The following is a 10,456-nucleotide window of genomic DNA, read 5'->3' on the forward strand; positions in this document are numbered from 1 at the left end:
AGAGGCGGAATGCTAAGAAACACACTTCAAAACAGCCTGAAATACACTCTAAATCTCTTTTCTATTGATATAACAATGAATACAATCAGAAAGATAACCGGCAGCACCTCGGTATCAAGTTTCACAATCGTTACAAATGAAACCGTTTGGAATCTATTTATAGTGATACCTGGCCGTTTGAAACATGCTTCAAACGGCTAGCCTTCAAACGGCTGCAACATTCAAACGGACAGGCTTCATTTCAAACGGACAACTCCATTCAAACGGCCAGATTTGACTTTTCTTGATTTCTTGGCCAATCTGATCTGTAATGAACCCGAGACTCGACATAAGACGAAGACGACAGATGACTGCACCAACAGACCCCCCCTCAGATGTTGACGAGTCTTAAAGGTCGAGTCTTCATAACCTTCAGTCTTTATCAGTCCTCTGAGCTTTTCTCTCTCTCTGTCTTCAGACTCCCCCTCTCAATTTGCTGGTATTCTTTTGTTCTTCAGCAATATCTTTAGGATCGTTGCCTGGTCTTCACAAAATCAGAATCGATCAACCTGGCTTTCCTGCACATTCTTAACCCAGAAATAAATCTCTAATTTTATCACTTTACGTGCACCAACACTTGACTCCCTCTCATGTACATCAATTAACACTCACCATTAAATTTTCTGTGATGAACCACTTAGGAAGATCAGATTATGAAGAACATTTAATCTCACACAAACACTCTCCCTCAAATATTGCTCATCATGTTTATCACTTGGAAGTTTGATAATCAGCTTTTCAATATCAGTTTGTCGAAAATCTTTTTAAATTTTTCAAAATTTTATGCTAAAACACACACAAAATCTTTTTGGATTTTTCAACGAAATGAAATGAAATGCAGAGAAGAAATATTTACAAACAGATTTTTGTGAGTTCGTGTAAGAGGATCATATTAGTTTATGAGACATGTCACTAACACCGTTAAGCTGATTTCATTTTCAGTTCTAAACAATTTACCTAGATTGTCAGTATATCGGTCCACTGAAATTTTCACACACAGTTCAACTGATCCGAGATACGATATTAATGATTTAAGAACTTAAACTTATCCGTGTGTCCCACTACTTGAATATACTCCCGTATCCAGATCCCAATATTCAGTCTTACAGGTGAGTATACCACAGATGATATCAGTTCAGGGGTTAAATGCGAAACCGTGAGAGCTCAGGTCAGAACTTCCGTTCAGCAGAGAGATGACGGCTCGACTTTTGGTGTGTCCCCTTTAGAGGATCTTTTGATTACAACAGCAGCGACTATCAATTTTATTGTTTCATCAGCTTGCTGAGGGCGATGCTGTGTTTCAAGCATTTGCGGAAAGCATTATCCGGGGACTAGGTCAGTACTTCCATACAGCAGAAGTCCCGGGATAATACCCCAGATATCACTGAGTATAAAGACCTAGTATCTCAGAATAAGGGACCTTTCAAACAAGATTTCAGGGGTTACCTATATATCCAAGTTTGTGTTAACCCACAGAATAAGCATGTTAGAGCTTTTGAGATCGTTGATACTTGTGCTGGATTAGCTTAAATAGTAGTTTGTAGGTATTTTGAATGTTAAGGGGCTTATTATGTAATTGTCTAGAAGTAGTAATCCTGACTTGGTGTAGTTAAGATTCCAGCAAATTTATAAATTTGCTGGCAAGTCAGGAGTTCACTATAAATACTCCAAGCATTGTAACCTAGCCAAGCTTTTGGCTCTTTGATGAATATTAGTGTTGTTACCTTCTCTTGTTGATCTAGTGCTCAAATCTGATATCCAAGGTTGTTTATTGTTATATCTTATTGTTTGGATTCAATACAACACTTGTTGTATTCATTAATCCATTAGCTTCACCTTCATCTTTGTTTCTTCTTGACTTTACATAACTCAAACACCTAATCAATAGGTGTTGTGGGTTAAAACAACCAACCACTGTGATCCGGATACGTTTTGGGATCTACAATTTGGTATCAGAGCCTTTGTGCTCTTGGTTGTTGTGTTCTTGTGGAGATTTTTCATTGTTTTGAAGGTTTTTCAAAGTTTCAAGGTTTTTCAAATTTTTGAGCTTAAAATGGATTGATTTGGTGTGTTTAATCGATAGGTTGTTGTTAATACTTGATTAGGGAGTCATTTTGGACATTTTGTTGCATCAAAACATGGTTTTTGAGCTGTTTTCGAGTGATTAGAGGGTTTTTGTTCGTGTTAAACCCTCTGTCCAGCAAACATAACTTGAAGACAGCGAAGAATATTTGAATACAGCGAAATTATTTTTTGAAGACAGCGAACTCAGCGTTGAATATAGCGAAATAAATCAAATCGTTGAGGATCTTATCGCATAATCATTAATTTCGCCGACCATTGTTCGATCAAAATTGGTGATCATTAGCGAAATAGTGTCAATCGTCCCTTGAGCGATATTATCGAAGGCGACTTCGAGAACCGTGATAGCGAACCACAGCGTTCTTATCACGGTTATCGGTGAAATTAACCTAACCTCTGTCTGTGTTTTGATTTGTCAGCGAAGTTACGTGATCGCTCATGCAGGATTACATAACTCTCCAGCGAAGGTAGCGGATAAGCTAGCGAAGGTCTTCAATCATCATCGATCATCGGCGAAATTAACTCTCCTGTCAGCGAATTTAAGATCTGATCAGCTCACATTTGTCTTAAACAAGCAAAGATGTCGCTAAATCAACTAAGTCCAATTGCTCAAGCGGAACTTGAAACTGGAATTACCACTCGCCCACCAAAGTTGAAAGGGGCGGAAGACTTTAGCACTTGGAAAACTCGCATTCAATCGTTCTTCGAGTACACGGACTACAATCTGTGGCTCTCTGTTACCGCTGGACCTCACATTCCAACGGTAGTTCGAGGAGATGCAGTAGTTGCTAACAATGATGCTACTACCTTCACTGATGAAGACAAGGCTCTCATTCAACGTGATCGTCGCGCACACGCTGCTCTAACCATGGCTCTATCAACCAACGATTGCAACATGTTTGAAGAACACCGAACTGCAAATGCACTCTGGAATGCATTAATCGAGTACTATGAAGGAAATGAAGAACTGATCGAAAGCAAGAGAGATATGGTGCAGAAACAATATGACATGTTTTGCGGAGTTCGTGGAGAAAGTCTTTCTGATCACATTAGTCGCTTCTTGAACATGATGACCAAAATGAAGAAGGCAGGAAATCCTGTTACAAATCGTGCTGCAATAAAGAAGCTGCTTGATTCACTCCCCAAGGAATGGAGTCTACAATGCATGATGATCAAGAAGGATTTCCTCAACAATCCTAATCCTGTCACTCTGTCAGATCTGATCAACACCCTAAGAGCCTTTGAAATGGATGTTAACAAAAGAGAAATGAACACTGCTGGATATCAACCTAAGTCAACTCAATCTTCAGCTGGATTGAAGAATGTGGCATTTCTCGCTTCAGGGGGCATCACTCCACAAGCTTCTGACTTAATTTACGCGAACGCTTCCGCAAGCGCATCAAAAGCCCCACAACTTGTTGAAAAGACCATCACTGTTGACACTTAAGCGTTGAAAGTATCCACTGAAAATGTGGCACTCTTCAACACATTTCTGAGCAGCTACGAAGCCCTAATTTCTGGGGAACTGAAAAAGGAGATGTTCACTGTTGAAGACATGTATCAGGTTGGTCCAGATGATATGGAAGAAATGGATCTGAAATGGCAAATGGCCATGATCACTTTGAGGTTAAAGAAATTTCAAGACAAGACAGGCAAGCGTTTGGGTCTTGGAAAAGCTGGCTTTGACAAATCTAAGCTGAGGTGCTACAACTGCAAGAATCTAGGACACTTCAAGCGCGATTGTCCTCTGTTGAAAGAAGGAAACAATGAAACTACTCCTGCTGTTAAGCAAATCACAGTTGAAAGAACAAAAACAATGCGTCTCCCAGCACGCCAAAAGCTTTAGTCGTTGAATACTATGATTGGAGTGAAGAAATCACTGAAGCAAAGGAGCAAGTTAACAAAGCCCTGATGGCCAAGATCTCAGGTGGATCATCTGCCAGGCAGTTTGAGAAGCAGACAGCTGGAATTCCGACTGGAGACAATGCTGCTGACAAGGGATTGAAAAGCATTCTTACTTCTGTGGAGACTTGTGATCAAGCAGAAAAGCATGTTGCTAAAGAAACATCTGAGAAAGGCAAGGATAAGGTCCAAGCAGCAGCCATGAAAGCAGACTCATCAAAAGAAAAGGCTGACAAGGACTTGGTAAATAGTATTCCACTTAGTTTTAAAGAAAAATTATGCTCACCAGCATGCGTTGATGTCATGGCACATTACAAATTCTTAAACCTGGAATTTGAAAGGCAAAAAGACAAAGCTTTAAAATTTAACAACGAGCTTAAACAGAACGAGGCTGCATATCAGAGAAAGTTGAACTCAACTTTGGCTGAAATGCAAACCCTTAAAGAATTTGTGTTTAGAAAAGATTTTATCATTAATGATCTTACAGAAAGATTAGAAAAAGCTTTGAACGAAAAGAACAAACTTCAAATTATAATAGATAAATGGAATGCCAGTCAAAAGGCCTTTACTGACATTAAAAATTGCCAACGACCAACGTTTGTGAAAGACGGGATTGGATATAAGGATAGGCACGGAAATGAAAGAAAACTCTTCTTTCCACCTCACAGTAAAAACTACGTGCCTATGCCGACTCCTCATCCCGAAAATGATCTCATAAATGAAAAGGCCTCAATTGAACAAAATGAATTTTATGAAAATGAGACAACCGCTAACTGTTCTAAAAGCAATGCAGATCCCATTGAGTGTAAAGAAGATGTGTGCGATGAGGATGGAGACTGTGGCGGGTCAAAAATAGGAATTGGATATTCAGGAGACAGTTATTCCACCGTTAACTGGTTCGTCTGGAATTGTTCTAAGAAAAACAATGTTAAGGATGAATGTAATAATTTAAGTAGGATGGATGACTGTAATGGCCAAGTGCCTAAATTTAAATCCTTGGATGACTGTAAGGGCCATGTGCCTACATTTGAGACCTGTGATCGTGAACCTTATGTGTCTGATTGTCATGATTTGAATTATGCGTGTTGTGATGATAAAGTTGCTTGTGAATCTCCTGTATTTGTGCCAGAATTAAAAAGGAATAGCTTTGGAAAATTCCTTACAAAGGAAATTCCCGAATTTATTCCTTCTAGAACAGGTATGACAGAATCAGAAAGGAGCGTCACTGAAAACCAAGATAAAGAAGATTCAAGCGTCACTACCACAGAAGACGAACAAACATCAGAAAGTTCAACTGAAGATCAAACAACTGGTGATGAAAGCTCCGAGTGTTCAAGTTATGAAGCAAGTGAAGAACAAAGTTCGAGCGAGGACAACACGTCTGAAAGCTCAATCGATTCAGACAGTGATGAAGAACATCAAGAAGATGAAAGCAGAGTGGACAAGAAAATGAAGAAAGCAGAAAGCTCAAGACTCTCATCACATACATCATCTTCTCACTCCAAAAGACCCAGACATAAAAGATGCTTTCGCTGTGGTCATTTAGGACATAGAGCGAAACATTGTAAAACCCAAAAGTTTCCTAAACCAGAGCATGATTTTATTACAAACGTCACACATCAACTAAATTATCTTAAGAAATCTGTTAAAAATCTGGTTGAGTCAACTGCGTATCTTTGGAAACAAAAAGAGGTCAAAGTTGGTCAAAACCACGATAGATTTGAAATGAAGCAGATCTGGGTTCCCAAATCAAACTAATTTGTATATTTGTATATTTGTGAATATCAGAATAAACTCCAGAAATGGCTTCGGATGCTCATGGAATACATCTGGCACGTAGATAGCGGATGTTCAAGACACATGACTGGATTGAAGGAACTGCTGAAAAACTTCCGCTTTATTGATGGTGATTTCGTGTCTTTTGCTGGCGACGAAAAGGGAGGAAAGATTGTTGGAGTAGGAGATGTGGTGTCCGAAGCCCTCACGTTAGAGAATGTCAACTATGTTCCTGAGCTGTGCTATAATCTCATGAGTGTCTCTCAAGTCTGCGATAAAGGAATCTCAGTGCTCTTCAATGATATGGAATGCTTGTTCCTGAAGCCCGGTTATGTTGTTCCTGCAGAAATGATCATGCTCACTGCTCCAAGACAGAATAACACATACGTGCTCAACATGAAAAATGCCAAGACAAATGACAACTTGACATGCTTAATCTCCAAAGCTTCAGAATCAGAGTCACTGCTTTGGCATAGACGACTGGGCCATGTTAATTTCAAAAATATGAACAAACTCTCTAAGTTAAACTTAGTTAGAGGTCTTCCAATTAAAAAATTTCCATTTTCTGAAAAATGTATTGCATGCGCCCAGGGAAAGCAGCATAAGAAACCACACAAGTCCAAAGCAGTGAACACGATTTCTGCACCACTTCAATTGTTGCACATGGATCTTTTCGGTCCTATCAGTGTTAAAAGTCTTGCTAAAAGCTCTTATTGTTTGGTTGTAACAGATGATTACTCTCGGTTTTCGTGGGTATACTTTCTTGAAGCAAAGAGCGAGACAGCTGAAGTGTTAAAATCATTCATTCCCGTGATTGAGAACGTGACCAAGCTGAAAGTGAAGTCTATCAGAAGCGACAACGGGTCCGAGTTCAAAAATCAGACTTTCATATCATTCTGTGCAGAAAAAGGAATTCATCTTCAATATAGTGCAGCCAGAACTCCCTAACAAAATGGAGTTGCTGAACGGAAGAATAGAACGCTGATCGAAGCTGCAAGAACCATGCTAGTGGACTCCAAGCTTCCAATTATCTTCTGGGCAGAAGCAGTTAATACGGCATGCTACGTTCTAAACAGGGTGCTCATCGTGAAACCTCATGGAAAGACAGCATATGAGCTTCTCTTCAAAAGAAAGCCACTTATAGATTTCTTCAGACCATTCGGATGTTCGTGCACTCTTTTAAACACTCAAGAAAATCTCGTCAAGTTTGAAGCAGTGGGCGATATCTGCTACTTTATGGGGTACTCATCCACACAGAAGGCTTACCGTGTTTACAACAAACGAACGAAGATGGTAATTGAATCTTACTACGTTGACTTTCAAGAAGGAAATTACACCAACACCGGAAGTACTCCTGATTGGTTCTATGATGTGGGAGTGATCTTCAACAACTTTGAAATCCGGAGATTGTACCAGACCATGAGCCAGTCGAAGACACTCAAGTTGAACCATTGTTTGACTCGTCTGACATTGGCTTGACTCCTTTCACCACCCGCTTATCCCCATCATCCGCTGATCCTATTCTGGCTGTAAATGAAACAACTGGTGACACTTCGCCTGAGAACACCCAAGATAATGGTGCTTCTTCTTCACAGGCAAATGTGAATGAGCCAACTCAAGAAGATGATCACCAGTGATTTACGTAGACGAACACTTCACCAACCTTCCGCAGCAGATTGAATCTCTGACAAATGCCGGATACAAGACAAATAGAAATCATCCTCTTGAAAACGTCATCGGCGCTGTAGAAGAAGGAGTACGTACACGCGGGCAGTCGTCTAGCATCAACAAAAGTCTCTTCGCAGCTTTTCTATCGCAATCAGTTCCACGTGACATCGAAGACGCTATTCAAGACTCCAGTTGGGTTCAGGCAATGCAAGAAGAGCTGTCACAGTTCAGGAAACTTAAAGTTTGGGAACTAGTAGATTTACCTGAAGGAAAGTTTCCAATTGGCACTAAATGGGTCTTTCGAAACAAGATGGATGATCGTGGAGTGGTGATCAAGAACAAGGCCAGATTGGTCGTACAGGGTTTTCGTCAAGAAGAAGGGATTGACTACGAAGAAGTCTTTGCTCGAGTCGCACGATTGGAGGCAATCAGAATATTCCTGGCATACGCCTCATATAGAAACTTCAAAGTCTTTCAAATGGATGTTAAAAGTGCGTTTCTGTACGGGAAAGTAAAAGAAGAAGTTTACGTATGTCAGCCTCCAAGGTTCGAAGATCCACACTTTCCAGGTCGTTACTTCAAGCTAGATAAAGCACTGTATGGTCTTCATCAAGCTCCACGCGCTTGGTACGAGACCTTGTCCACTTATTTGTTGGAATGTGGATATACCAGAGGGAAGATCGACATGACTTTATTTACCAAAAAGATCGGAGAGGATGTAATGCTCGTGCAAATCTACGTCGACGATATCATCTTTGGGTCAACCAACGAAGCTCTGTGCAGAGAATTCGAAACAGTCATGAAGGCGAAATTCGAGATGAGCATGATGGGAGAGCTGAATTTCTTCTTGGGGCTAGAAGTGAAGCAAAAGGAGGATGGGATTCTTATTCATCAAGCAAAGTACATTCGAGACATTCTCATGAAGTACAACATGAACGACTGTAAAGTTGCAAGCACGCCATTCGCCTCTCAAACAGAACTCACTCTAGATCCTCAGGGAAAACCAGTAAACAAATCCTTTTATCGCTCAATGATCGGTTCCCTGATGTACTTGACGGCCAGTAGACCAGACATCATGTGGGCAGTTTGTCTTTGTGTTCGTTTCCAAACAAATCCCAAGGAATCTCATGAAATTGCTGTAAAGCGCATCTTCCGCTATCTCAAAGGAACTCCGAAACTAGGGCTCTGGTATCCTAAAGATAGTAATTTTGATTTAATTGCATATTCTGACAATGATCATGCAGGTTGCAAAGTAGATCGCAGGTCTGTATCAGGAGGATGTCAATTCTTGGGAAACCGCTTGATTTCATGGCAGAGCAAGAAGCAAACAACAGTCTCCACATCAACCGCTCAAGCAGAATACACCGCGGCCTACAGTTGCTGTTCAGAAGTTCTTTGGATACAAAATCAGTTGCTGGATTACGGAATCAACATCATGAAGACTCCTATATTCATCGACAATGAAGCGTGTCTAGGAATTGTGAAGAACCCCATACACCACTCAAGAACAAAGCACATCGAAATTCGTATTCACGCAATTCGAGGTGCTTATGAAAAGGGATATATTCAAGTGGTGCCAGTGGATACAACGCAGCAACGGGCCGACATCTTCACGAAAGCTTTCGACAAAACTCGTTTCAACCAGTTGGTAACCTGGTTGGAAATGGTCAATTTCCTTGACTGGAAATGAATGTTGTGTTGATAAAAAAAAAGACGTTTGTTGAAAGTAAAATCGGAAAGTGTTGCTCACCAAAAAGATTTTCTTATTAAAATTTTATTTTCGGGAAAATGGACTCACAAAAATAAGGATTTTAGGGGGGATATATTCAGAAAATCCGAACGATTGCTTATATCTGATTCCTGCGACAGGAAGTGATAGAAAATTGCTAACACTCTGTCATTTCTTGCTATCACAGAAAACAAAAAGAAATCGGGGTACCAAGCAACGACATGTCGGTAGATTCAGCAACACCAACGAGTAAACTGCTATTAGGGGGCAAAACATAATGTCTACACAAGAATTCTGGCTTTTCTCAGACATTACGCATCTCAGTGGGTAACACGTTGCGGCATATGGCTTAATGGTCTTGAATCTTGCGTTGACAGATTGCCAAAATCTGAGATTTCGGGTCTTTATATTGGTATTTCATTCGGGGGATATCATAGTCGTTCTTCTGCTGCATCCAGATACATGCTGACCTAGACGCTATGATATTCTTTTAATAATAAGTGCCTTAAAAAAAATATAGGCCAAACCCTTTCTAATAAGCGCCATTTTTGGCCAAAATCCATAATAAGCGCCATTTTTGGCCAGAATCCTTTGATAGATTAGTTGGCAACTCTGCTGTACGGTGGTACTGACCTGTTAGCCGAACTGTCTATCTCAGCCCTCGATAGCTCTTGGGATCTCTGTTGTAGGGAAGTACAGACCTGATCTCTGTTCTATCGTTGAAGAGAATGAAGCCAATATACTCACCCGTTATGAGGAATCTTTGTGCATACCTTGATCGCGGGGGTATGTCCTGATGTGGGACTCACGAGGGCGTAATAATTCTATTTTAAATAGCTTGTATGGGGGCCATCGAAGACTTGTCAATATTACCAAAAACATGATAAAAAGAGCTCTCTGAAGGTATGTTGAAAGAAGGATGCATGGATTTAAGCGGACAAACATACTGACAGTTTTTCTTGTGCCTTGGTTAGTAACACAATAATAATATATAAAGAATTTGGCAAGTGTTGGCAGTATGATTCTCTGCAGGTAAGTTCAGCAAGCGTCAGATATTTCAAGAAAATCTACGCTAAATGAATCCTCCCAAAGCAAGAAATTTTGAAGTTCGGAGTCAAAATGGCCTAATTTTTAGCAATATTGTAAATATGTTGAAATAAACAGCTTTTTAAACAAAAATGGGCATGTTTTTCGAGAAAGTTTGAAATCAACGAGCGAAATTAAAAACTGTTTGAAAATATCATAATGGCGGCGAAATTA

This window comes from Helianthus annuus, chromosome 14, assembly GCF_002127325.2.
Source record: "Helianthus annuus cultivar XRQ/B chromosome 14, HanXRQr2.0-SUNRISE, whole genome shotgun sequence".
NCBI classification, from domain to species: domain Eukaryota; kingdom Viridiplantae; phylum Streptophyta; class Magnoliopsida; order Asterales; family Asteraceae; genus Helianthus; species Helianthus annuus.